Source organism: Rattus norvegicus, chromosome 19, assembly GCF_021556685.1.
Source record: "Rattus norvegicus strain SHRSP/BbbUtx chromosome 19, alternate assembly SHRSP_T2T, whole genome shotgun sequence".
NCBI lineage: Eukaryota > Metazoa > Chordata > Mammalia > Rodentia > Muridae > Rattus > Rattus norvegicus.
In genome coordinates this window covers 68,239,448-68,251,651 of record NC_141552.1, presented here as the reverse complement: position 1 = coordinate 68,251,651, position 12,204 = coordinate 68,239,448, and the positions used below count along the sequence as shown (strand labels likewise).

At 46.8% G+C, this 12,204-nt stretch overlaps 1 long non-coding RNA gene across 1 annotated transcript; it reads right to left on the bottom strand.

Annotated features, from left to right (window-relative positions):
* Window positions 1-7,532: 7,532 nt before the first annotated feature.
* Window positions 7,533-11,346, bottom strand: LOC102549918 (uncharacterized). Its single transcript, XR_015644248.1, has 3 exons — window positions 11,231-11,346; window positions 8,505-8,585; window positions 7,533-8,185 (listed from the first exon to the last, which is right to left on the bottom strand). It is a non-coding gene; the product is annotated as an uncharacterized LOC102549918 (long non-coding RNA).
* Between the last annotated feature and the right edge of the window lie 858 nt (window positions 11,347-12,204).

Below are 12,204 nucleotides of genomic sequence, written 5' to 3'. Positions count from 1 at the left end.
ATTTTTATGGAGCAGATACTAACTAGGAAGTAGGGCAGAAGTGAACTGAGGAAGTTCACAGAGTCTAGCAAATTGAAACTTCACTGGTCTCCATGGCCAGCATGCATCACTGCTCCTGACCTGCTACCCATGCTTCTTCCTAAATTCAAGGTTACAGAGTGCCTGAGCAGCTTCCAAAGAAGACCAGTCATCAGTAGCCAAATAATCCTTAAAGGGTGACATTCTAGTTCAGCTCCGCTCCCTGTCATTCACATCTTTTATATTCTGACTGAACAAGAAAAGACATGGATTATTACTGGCTGCTTATTTGGAGAAGTCCATGAAAATCTGCCATTAGGGACTTATCTACTTATCACTTATCCCCCTGTCCCCCCACAGTGTGTGCCTGTCATGTGCCTGTGTCTCCTCTCTCTCTCTCTCTCTCTCTCTCTCTCTCTCTCTCTCTCTCTCTCTCTCTCTCTCTGCAAAGGCAGACTCACACAGTCTCTTACTCCCATCTACCCTTCAGCTACATCAAGACAGGCCTGGATGGTTGGCCCTGAGGCATGCTCCAGTTTCCTGCATTGTAGCTGTGTTGGCTGTGTTGGGGGAGGACTAGGGGTCCTTCACTACAGCATGAAACTAGGGCAGACAGTCACCTAGTAAACCAAATAATATATCCACTGGCCAGGGGACCAGTGCAGTGCAAGAAGTTGGCTTGTGCGTGAGTCTGTGATCTCTCCTTCTCTCCTCCTGTGTCTGTCTTACATTCTGTCTGTTTTTATCAACCTCCAGTGCTGTGCTGGTCTCCTCTCTGCGTGACACTTATCTGCCTTTTAACCTTGACTAAAGTCCTGTTACATTTTATCTGGTAGCACAGCCTGGCCACAGAGGGAACAGTGAAACTATGTATTCAGGTGAGTTGCAAATAAATCTTGTACAGCCAATGCAGTGTCTGTTTGTGTGTCTCTGTGTGTGTCTGTGTGTGTGTGTGTGTGTGTGTGTGTGTGTATTAAATTAAACTGTTTTCTTAAGACAAGACCTTCTAGGGCTGGAGAGATGGCTCAGAGGCTAAGAGCACTGACTGCTCTCCCAGAGTTCCTGAGTTCAAATCCCAGCAACCACATGGTGGCTCACAACCATCTGTAACGAGACCTGATGCCCTCTTCTGGTGTGTCTGAAGACAGCTACAGTGTACTTATATATAATTAATAAATAAATCTTAAAAAAAAAAAAAAAGAAAGACCTTCTTGGCCGGGGTATGCCTCAAGTGAATTAGAGTGCACACTGTTCTTCCAGAGGACCAGGTTGGGCTTCCAGCACACACATGGCACCTCACAACCTCCTGGAACTCCAGTGCCATGGGATCTGATGCTCTCTCTGACCTCTGCAGGCTTAGTGCACAGTTATGCTCATACATACACTCAGACACAAAAAGTGATTTTTAAAAACCACAACCTTCTTTTCCTCCACTATGAATGGTGTGTTGTGTATGTGTGCTCTCACACATGTGCTCACATGCATATGCCTGTGTGTTTATGTGTATGTGTATGTGCAGGGCAGAGGACAACTCCAGGTATTGTTCCTCAGACACCATCCATCTGGTTTTTGGGATTCTCTCTTTCTTTCTTTCTTTCTTTCTTTCTTTCTTTCTTTCTTTCTTTCTCTCTTTCTTTCTTTTTTAAGATTTATTTATTTAATGTATATAAGCACACTGTAGTTGTCTTCAGACACACCAGAAGAGGGCATCAGATTCTATTGCAGATGGTTATGAGCCACCATGTAGTTGCTGGGAATTGAACTCAGGACCTCTGGAAGAGCAGTCAGTGCTCTTGATCACTGACCCATCTCTCCAGCCCAAGACAGAGTTTCTCACTGCCCTGGAACTCACCACCTAGGCAAAGCTGGGTAGCCAGCAAACTCCAAGGAACCCCCAGCTGCTTCCCCAGCAACTCTTAAAGAACATTTAACTGGGGCTGGCTTACAGGTTCAGAGGTTCAGTCCATTATCATCAAGACAGGAACAGGGCAGCATCCAGACAGGCGTGCAGGAGGAGCTGAGAATTTTAGCTGAACTGAAGGCTGCTAGCAGAAGAGTGCCTTCCAGGCAGTTAAGATGAGGGTCTTAAAGCCAGTACCCACAGTGACACACACACTCCAACAAGGCCACACCCACTCCTACAGGGCCATACCTTCTAATAGTGCCATTCCCTGGGCCAAGCACACCTACTCCAATAAAGCCACATCTATACCAACAAAGCCACACCTACTAACAGTGCCACTCCCTGGGTCATCACAACTTCTCACCTCTTTCTGTTCTTCTCAGGCCTCTAATCATTACAGACACAGCCTTACCCCTCAACCAGCAGTTATGCTAACAAGTACAACACGAGTCTTGGAGGCCTTAGACTCCAGTGGCACTTGGCGCATTTACACTCTTGGTGGACAAGACAGTCCCTGAGGACCGTTTCAAGACATTTTCTTTGTTTGGCGTTGCTTCATAAATGAAGTACTTCTGTGTACTTCAAATTCCATAAGCATTATTGTTCTTACAATCAGTGTAGGTGACCAACACTGATTGGATTCTCTCATACACATAGGGCTTCTGTTGTTCTTTTTCCTTCTTCCTGATAGTTTGAGGTCCTACCAGTTGAACAGAGGGTGTCCTGCGTGTTAGTAAAATGCCCCTTTATTACTCTGTCATGGCCCCTCTTCTAGTGTTGTGAAGAGAAACTGTGATGTAGCAACTCTCATAAAGAAAGCATTTAGTTGTGGCTAACTTACAGTTTCAGAGGATCAGTCCATTATCATCATGGTGGGGAATGTGGCAGCCTGCAGGCAGACATGGTGCTAGAGTATCTGAGTGTTCTAGGAGTATCTGAGTGTTCTAGGAGTATCTGAGTGTTCTAGGAGTATCTGAGTGTTCTAGGAGTGGCTGAGGGTTCTAGGAGTGGCTGAGGGTTCTAGGAGTGGCTGAGTGTTCTAGGAGTGGCTGAGTGTTCTAGGAGTAGCTGAGTGTTCTAGGAGTGGCTGAGGGTTCTAGGAGTGGCTGAGGGTTCTAGGAGTGGCTGAGTGTTCTAGGAGTGGCTGAATGTTCTAGGAGTAGCTGAGGGTTCTAGGAGTGGCTGAGGGTTCTAGGAGTGGCTGAGGGTTCTAGGAGTGGCTGAGGGTTCTAGGAGTGGCTGAGGGTTCTAGGAGTGGCTGAGAGTTCCACATCCCCATCTGTAGATAGAATGAAGAGAGGGACTCTGGGCCCAGTCTGGGTTTTTGAAAACTCATCATCCATCCCCTATGACACAAGTCAACAAGGCCACACCTTTTGACCCTTTCCATACAGGGCCACTCCCTGATGATTAAACATTCAAATTTGTGAGCCTATGAGGGCTATTCTTATTCAAACCACCATATTCCACTCCCTGGGCCCCCCAATAGGCCATATCATAATGCAAAAATGGATGCAACCCAAATTCAAAAAAGTCCTCACCATCTCGCAGTCTTAGCAATGTCTAAAAGTTTAAAATCTCTCCCAAGACTCATGGCGATGTTTTAACTATAACTCCCTGCAAAATCAAAAAGCCAGGTCTCATACTTTCAACACAGAATGTCACAGAGCACACATCACCATTCCAAAAGGGAGGAAAGTGAGAGTGAGGAAATACTGGTCAAAGCAAGACCAAAACCCAGCAGGGCAAACTTCAAATTCTACATCTCCATGTCTGATGTCAAAACACTCTTCAGATCTCTTCGGCTGGTATCCCACATCTTGGTGTCTAGGCTTCACCTTCACAGCCTCACACAATAAATAGCCTCTCGGGGCTTCCATGCAGGGACATCCCTTACACATGCTTGGCTTTAGTGGCTTTCCTTAGTTGCAGGGGGAGATTCCACAACCCCTTTTGTATCCTTGACTCTAAAGATTTATTTATTTATTATATATAAGTACACTGTAACTGTCTTCAGACACACCAGAAGAGGGAAGGGCATCAGATCTCATTACAGATGGTTGGGAGCCACCATGTGGTTGCTGGGATTTGAACTCAGGACCTCTGGAAGAGCAGTCAATGCTCTTAACCACTGAGCCATCTCTCCAGCCCGTATCCTTGACTCTAAAGCCAGAGCTGGGAGAGTAACACTGCCAAGTTCTGCTGCTTGCTGGTCTGGACTACGGCCCTCATTTAATTACACAATGCACCTGCTTTGTGTTGGCAGCAGTTTCCCTCACTGCTTACGATTTTTCCTTAATTTCTTTTCACAGGTCACGGATTGGCTGGGTAAGGTCTTGCTCTAAGGTGACCATTCGCTTTATTCTACCTAGCAGCAGACTTTTCCCTAAGCCTTTAACTTCCCCCGAGCCCTGTACTTGGCTCCCACATCACACTTCCTGGTGTCCCTTTTCTCAAACGGTGCATTTTCTATTTTTCCTCGTTCGTTTTGTACCTTTCCGTTATAGATCTGCATTAAGAGTGACCGTGAATAGGGGCTGGGGATTTAGCTCAGTGGTAGAGCGCTTACCTAGGAAGCACAAGGCCCTGGGTTCGGTCCCTAGCTCCGAAAAACAGAACCAAAAAAAAAAAAAAAAGAGTGACCGTGAATAGTCACATGACAGAGTCTCTATTAGGCTGTCTTGAACTCTCCTCTGCCAGTGCCATTAATCCAAAATTCTTCAATTTAGCCTCAGGTAGATTTTTTTTTTAGACAAGGGCAGAAAGTGCCACATTTTTTGGCAAGATATTGCAAGACCTGTCTCTATGTCACTTGAGCCAAGTCACTTGAGCCAAGCCATTACAAGCCACATTTGCTCTCAGCACCGCTGTCTCCCATGCTCCTGCTAGCACGGCCTATAAGGTCTGTTTAAAGTCTTCAACTGCTTTCCTAATCCAAAGCCCTAACTTCCACATCCCGCCAATAAGCAGCATGACGGGTCTGTCACAGCGATTCTGAAATCCCCGTTAACAATGTCTGTCATGGTCATCGTTCTATTGGTCTGAAGAGACACTGTGACCATGGCAACTTTTCTTTTTAAAGATTTATTTATTCTATATAAGTATACTATTGCTGTCTTCAGACACACCAGAAGAGGGCATCAGAACCCCTTGCAGATGGTCGTGAGCCACCATGTGGTTGCTGGGAATTGAATTCAGTTCCTCTGGAAGAGCAGTCAGTGCTCTTGGCCACTGAGCCATCTCTCCAGCCCCCATGGCAACTTTTATGGGGAAGAAAAAAGGATTTAGTCATGGCTAGCTTAAAGTTTCAGATATTCGGTCCATGATCATGACAGACAGTGTGGTAGAATGCAGGCAGACATGGTGCTGGAGAAGCAGCTGAGATTTCTACATCTTGATCTGCAGACAGAAGGAAGAGAGAGACTCTGGACCCTCCCAAAGTGAAAATTTATGGCATCTTTGGAAAGTTAGTTATGTCAAGTGATGTTTTGATGGGGCACACGTGTGAAAGGATGTTTTGCTACAGCAGACACGTGAAAGGACATGTGATAAAGGAGTATAAATCTGACCCCCACAGACAGTGGGAGCCGGAGTATTGGTTTAGTTCGCTCCGCCTCGATATTCTTTGCTGACAACACACATGCAATTACATTTTGTTGTTGAGCTTTGCTTATGGTGATTTCATAGAGAGAAACTCACCAAAGAACTTCTCGTGAGGTTCCCGTGGCTTCTTAACGCTTCCTCAGCCAGTTATAGAGTCTATCAGTTCTTCTCTGGATTGAACTGCCCTTGCAGTTCAATGGTGTCTGCCATATGGACTGAGATGCAGCTGCTGGTTCCTGTGTGGCGTTTGCCCCGTGGACTGCTCTGTAGCCGCCGACTCGTATCAGGTGTTGGCTATGGACTGAACTGCTGATATCCTGACACGGAAGAGTGGACTTATCCCCAAAGAACTATTTCTAAACAGGTCCACTTCCCCTGTGTCCTGATAACTCTATTTTCCACGACCTCTGGTGGATGGTGGGCTACAGGGGAGGTTGCACCCTTACTAAAGTAGGCTGAGAAAAAGTCATGTCTACAGCCCCCAGCATGGGCTTTAAAAACCTCAAAGTCTACTCCTAATGACCCTCTGCCTCCAACAAGGGCACACCTTCTAATCAATCCTTCAAATAGTGTCACTCCCTGATTGCTAGGTACTCAAAGCTATGAGCCTATGGGGCCATTCTTATTCAAACCACTCCTCTTCAGTTGTTTCTTTTACATTCTTGTTAAAAGCAAGATACTCAGGGCTGGAGAGACGGCTCAGCGGTTAAGAGCACTGGCTGCTCTTCCAGAGTCCTGAGTTCAATTCCCAGCATCCACATGGTGGCTCACAACCATCTGTAATGGGATCAGATGCCCTCTTCTGGTGTGTGCCTAAAGACAGCTATATAAATAAAAGTTAATTTAAAAAATCTGTTTGAAAAGAAGCAAGATAGTCAGCATGTCCATGGTCACACACACTTAGGCTGTATAGGATGCTGTCAGCCACAGTTACCACCTCCTCTAGGTCTCTTCAGTCTTCCTCTCCTGTCTTACCGAACTAGATCCAACCCCTGGCAGCATCAATCACCATTCCATTCACCCTCCTTGGATGTAATTGGTTTTTGTTTTTGTTTTTTATTTTGGGGGGTTGTTTTTGGTTTTAGTTTGGTTTGTTTTGATCCCAAGAGCAAGTGAGAACACATTGTTTTTTTTCTCTCTCTCTGCCTGGCTTATTTCACTGAGCACAGTGCTCTCCAGACTTACCTCTTCTCCCAGCTGCCATCTTCCACCTGGGACTTTATTTTCTCCTCCTTGAAAAACACCACACTGCAGATTCTTTCCTCTGTGCAGGTCTATTCATGCCAGATCTCTTGGGTTTTGTTTGAGAGAGATGTGATATGTTTTGTCGGGTTTCAATCTAGTTCAAGGATATTTTCTCCCGGGCATAGAATTCCGGGGTAGTTATCTTAAGCCATTTAAGAAATATCTTACCACAACTGGCTTCTCACCAGACTACTTTCTTCTTTCTGCCCATGCCTGCCCACGCCCATCATGACTACTGCTCCGAAACCAGAAGGCAAGCAATGTCTCAGGGATTGTAAAAGCTCTGTGTGTAGGGGGTTGGGGATTTAGCTCAGTGGTAGAGCGCTTGCCTAGCAAGCGCAAGGCCCTGGGTTCGATCCCCAGCTCCGAAAAAAGAAAAAAGAAAAAAAAAAACAAAAGCTCTCTCTCTGTGTGTGTGTGTGTGTGTGTGTGTGTGTGTGTGTTTGTGTCTGTGTGTCTGTGTGTGTGTTGGGGCGTGGGGGGACCCGGGGACATGGGAATGGGCTCAAAAAGTTAAAACATGGAACCATGGTTAGACCAGGCTGTCCCATCAGCTGTGTCAGTAAAAACCTCACCAAGCGAAACCAAGAGCACTTGAAAACATGCCAGCTCTCTGGGGAAAAGCTCGAGGAAAAAGCGGCTGGTGTCAGAGCAGCTCTACTACAGCTCTGTGGTAATAGGCAGGAAGGGCACCGTGCGCCAAGAGAATGGCTGAAGAGGATTTTGAGGGAGCTGAACCACAAATGTCACCAGGGCTCCAATATATGGGAAGAAGAATACAAAAGCCTTTATTAGGAGTTGGTGAGATGGCGCAGCTGATACAGGGATCTGCTGCCACACAGGACAACCTGAGTTCAATCCTCAAGACACAGACAGTGGAAGGAGAGAGCCAACATCCGCACGTTGTCCTCTGACCTCCACGCATACACCACGGCAGGCACATGCCTGCACGCACACGAAATAAAAGAATGCAACGGTGTTTTTAAATCCCCTTGTCACTTGCACAGAAGATGTCGTGAGAGTAAAATAAACAAAACAAAACCTGCGTTCAGAGAGCAAACCTCCGTGTGATTTGATTTGACTGATTTTCTTTTTACTTGATCTGAATTTCCTTCCTCGGTGTTGAGGATGGAACTCAGGGCCTGCTCATCCACACGAAATGAGTTCCTTACGTCCACGCTGCCCCCCTCCTCTGGATCCTCCTCCGCTTCCCATTACTGCATCAGAATCTCTATCATAAACCAATGCGTGCAAACGCACTGTTCCAAAGTGGTAGCAACGCGTCCGGGCTTTAGGAGGAAATCACTCCGCCATCTTCCTGCTCCTGTTGCTTTTAGTCCGACAGCCAGTATCTGTGACTGTTTATCGCCGTTGTTAACACATATTCTTTGGGCCTTTTAACTTTTTCTTCCTGGTCTTTCAGAAGACAAAAAAAACAGAGAAATGAACACATTCAGTTTCTAGATCTCTGTGGTCACCATCATTGCCTGTGTCTGGATTTGGGTTCTTCCTTATCAGTCTCCTTTAGGCTGAATTTCTGTCCATCTGGAAATTCTCACCTTAATTTTTTTCAGATCGTCATCACCATCAGCCCGAAACATTTCATCTCCTATATTTACTTCTCCCCTCTATATCACAGATTCGCATCCAGACGTTGGCTCCTCTGTTCTCCCTCCTCTCCACTTGATCTTGTTCACTTATGCATGTTCCAACTGATTCCAAACAGAATACCTACCTTTAAATTCTACCTCTGCCTCTGGAGTTTTACTCTAGCTCTCTTGTGTCTCCATTTCTGTACAGCAGAACGTCATGGGTGCTGCAGGGACAAAGTGAATTCAAATAGGAAATGCAGAAGTCAGGGGTCAGGGTACACACACCTGTCAATGCAGCATTTGGAAGGCTGAGGCAGGATGAAGGATAATGGCCACAAGTTCTAGGCCAGCCTGGGCTGCACGGTGAGACACAAGTAAGTGTACGTAGGGCAGACACCTGGTACATACCTAGAAAATGTAAGTTGTCACCACCCACTGTGACCTTTATTACATATTTTACCCAGTAGGTCTACTTGGTTTTTTTGTTATGTTTGTTTTGTTTGTTTGTTTGTTTAGAAACAGAGTATTTTGCTATTTAGTCTTGGCTGGCCTGGCACTATGTAGATGAGGCAATTTTCAGGGATCCTCCTGTCTGTCTCTCAAGTACTGGGCTTACAGCACTGCCACCCAGCTTACAGATCCTTTTTTAGCCCCCATGCCTGCCCTGTGATATATGCGTTATTATTTATGCTTACAACCTGAATAGCCTATATCTCTAACAACCTTTCCTTTGGAATTCACATGGCACTGCAAAACCGCCTGTTTTACTGATTAGCCTCGCTGTGAATTCTAGGGAAGGGGCAAAGCCCCAACCCATGTAAGTCTTTCTCTTGGTGACATTAAAACCACAGAGTTGATGACTCTCAGGGCAGAGCCCTAGGGACCTTACAGGAAGTGGAGCCAGCTCTGCTTCCTGCAACACTGGGGTGGAGGACTCCTTCAGTCAGGGATTTTCCTATCAATGTCTTTGAAGAAGGCTGCTGTGTGGGAAGAAATCACTGAGGAGTGAGCATAGCTACTTAGGTTCAGCCCAGCAGGGCTCTGGGATCCCCGGTGTCATCCTGAGGTGCAGCCACAGCCCTAGCATCTGTGACTTATGATCTTCCTACAGCGGGAGGGAGAAGAGGACGGTTGAGTTCCTTTTCGGCATGCTTGCTTGTTGCCCGGTCATTTCTCTTTGCACCCCATGTATTGTCTGCTTCGCTGATGCCTCCCTTCAAGGTCCCTCTGCGCTTTCCTGATGGATCTTGCTTTGTTCTTCCTCCCAATGTGGGATGTTGACACCTGGAGTCCACACTGGTCTTTCCCCTCCCCATCATCTTTAATTATTCTTTTTTTAAAAGATTTATTTTATTCATATGAGTGCACTGTCGCTGTCTTCAGACACACCAGAAGAGGGCATCAGATCTCATCACAGATGGCTGTGAGCCACCATGTGGTTGCTGGGAATTGAACTCAGGACGTCTGGAAGAGCAGTCAGTGCTCTTAACCACTGAGCCATCTCTCCAGCCCACCCCATCATCTTTAATCTGAGGCATCAAACCCACGCCCTTGGGATGCTAGGGAAGCTCTTCTCCGCTCACTTACAGCCCTAGCCCTCGTCTGTTTTCAAAGCCCAGGGGTTTTCATTCTTGTTGTTGTTGTTGGTGGCGGTGGTGGTGGTTTGTTTTTGTTTTGTTGTTCTCTTTATTTGTTTTTTGTTTGTTTGTTTCAAAGCTTGATAACTGTTGTGGGGTATCCACTAGAGAAGACTTCTCGGACATGGGTTTAAGACAATGAAGCCGGGGCTGGAGAAATGGTTCAGCGGTTAAGAGCACTGACTGCTCTTCCAGAGGTCCTGAGTTCAATTCCCAGCAACCACATGGTGGCTCACAACCATCTGCAATGGGATCCGATGCCCTCTTCTGGTGTGTCTGAAGACAGCGACAGTGTGCTCATACACATAAAATAAATAAAATCTTTTAAAAGAAATCAGTGTAGCACCGAGTCTTTCTCAGGGTGAGCGTTTAAGCACAAAATCACACCCTGGGTTGACACACCTCGGTTAGCAAGAACAGTTAGCCAGAAGCAGAACTGCAGAAGTCAAAGAACGGGGTTAGTACATTTCGAGGCATTCCCAGAACTGTGGACCTTGATGGATTAGGTCTTTGTTTTCACTTTGGCAGCCGGTGCTGTCTACGTGCTGAGTTTTTAGAGCCCGAATGGCTTTTTCATCATGGAGTTCATTGTGCTAAGGTCTGGGGCCTGTTACAACAACTCTATTCTATCTTACCTAGACCCATAGGCAGCACCACTGTGTTAGCCTCATCATAAGGGATCCAACCGGCCATGGTTGCCCCGTGTTGCATTGATCGGGGTCTGGGAGAAGGCGTAGGGCTGCCCCTTTGTTTGATTCATCAAGCTACTTACATCTTACATTCTGTCTCCACTCCCAGCCCACTTCTGCTGACTCCAGACTAGGTTTGATGAGCACGTTTTGTTTGGCCAAGCCAAGCCAATTCATACCTAAATAAAGCAACTTGTTTGGGCAAAGGGAATGACTGCGTTACGACAGGACCCAAGCACAAACTACCCGGGCAACTTTCCTTTGAACCTGATTCGTTTATCAGCCGAGGGCTCCAGCAGCTCCCACCCAGCAGAGGCGGCCTGCCTACCTGCCTTCCTGCACGTTCCCAGTACACAGGCTTGGGAATCTCTGTCCTACTGTGGCTTTGACTCAGCACCCAGCAGTAGCCAGATTAAAGCTCCCTGAGAAGATCTGATCTTAATCTCACAGCTGCCTCTGAGTTCTGTTGAGAGCTTGAAAAAGACAGAAAGAACCCCTCCCTGGGGTGTGAGACTTGAATGAAATGCGTCCCTTTAATCTCACCAGAAATCTTGAACTCCAGATGAGCCTCGGGAGCCTGAGCAGCGAGCACTGTTGCCCCATGCCTGCGCTGCGGGCAGGCTTCGAGGCTGTGGCGACCTCCTCTCAGATCAACAAGTACCTACCAGGGGAGAGAGGGCGTGGCTTTGTGCATGTCACGTGCACGTCAGGTTCTGCCCTCAAATCTCCAAACCTACATCACGTTTTAATGGCATCTTTGAGGACGAAGGCTATGATGGGGCAGTCAACGTCTGCCCCCACGTTGCCACAGAATTGACTTTTCCTGGGAAGATGTGGTGGAGGTCTGATTGGAGCCCCGGGTCTACCAGGAAGTGAAGCTTCTGTGCTTTGGGGCGTGTGCTTCCTCCCTCTGGGCTTCTCGTCCCTCATTTACATAATGTTGATGATTAATGGGAAGAGGGTGGAAAGTGACTTGCACAGATAGACAGATGCTCCAGTGAGAGTTCCCTTGACCTGCTGAACGGAACTACTCAGTCACCAAGCCCTAAGTTAGAATTCTGTGCAGCGTTCCAGGAAAGGATAAGACCCAGCTATTTCAATAAGTACGTACTCAGCACAGACATGTCTGTGCAGGGAAGACGTACGTTAAATATATGCGCTGGATGAAGGTAGACACAAGCATTTTAGCCTCTGCCGGCGTAACTCTGAGGTAGGAGTGGCATAAATGCTGAGCGTTCCATCTTTTCCTCTGAGGGTTTAAGGTATCCGGGATTCCCGGAATGATGCACTAACAGTTTTATATACATTGAAGTGACATACTAACCACACGTTCCTGAGGATCACACTTATTCACCAAGAATTCCACAGTAGAGCTTGAGAAATGGCTCCGGGGCTTCCTGATCTTCCAGATCGACTGGGCATGAATTGGAGCACCCATGTTGGGAGGCTCACAGTCTTCTGTAAATCAAGCTCCAGGGATCCAATGCCCTGGTCTCCTTTTATTAGTATTGTTATTG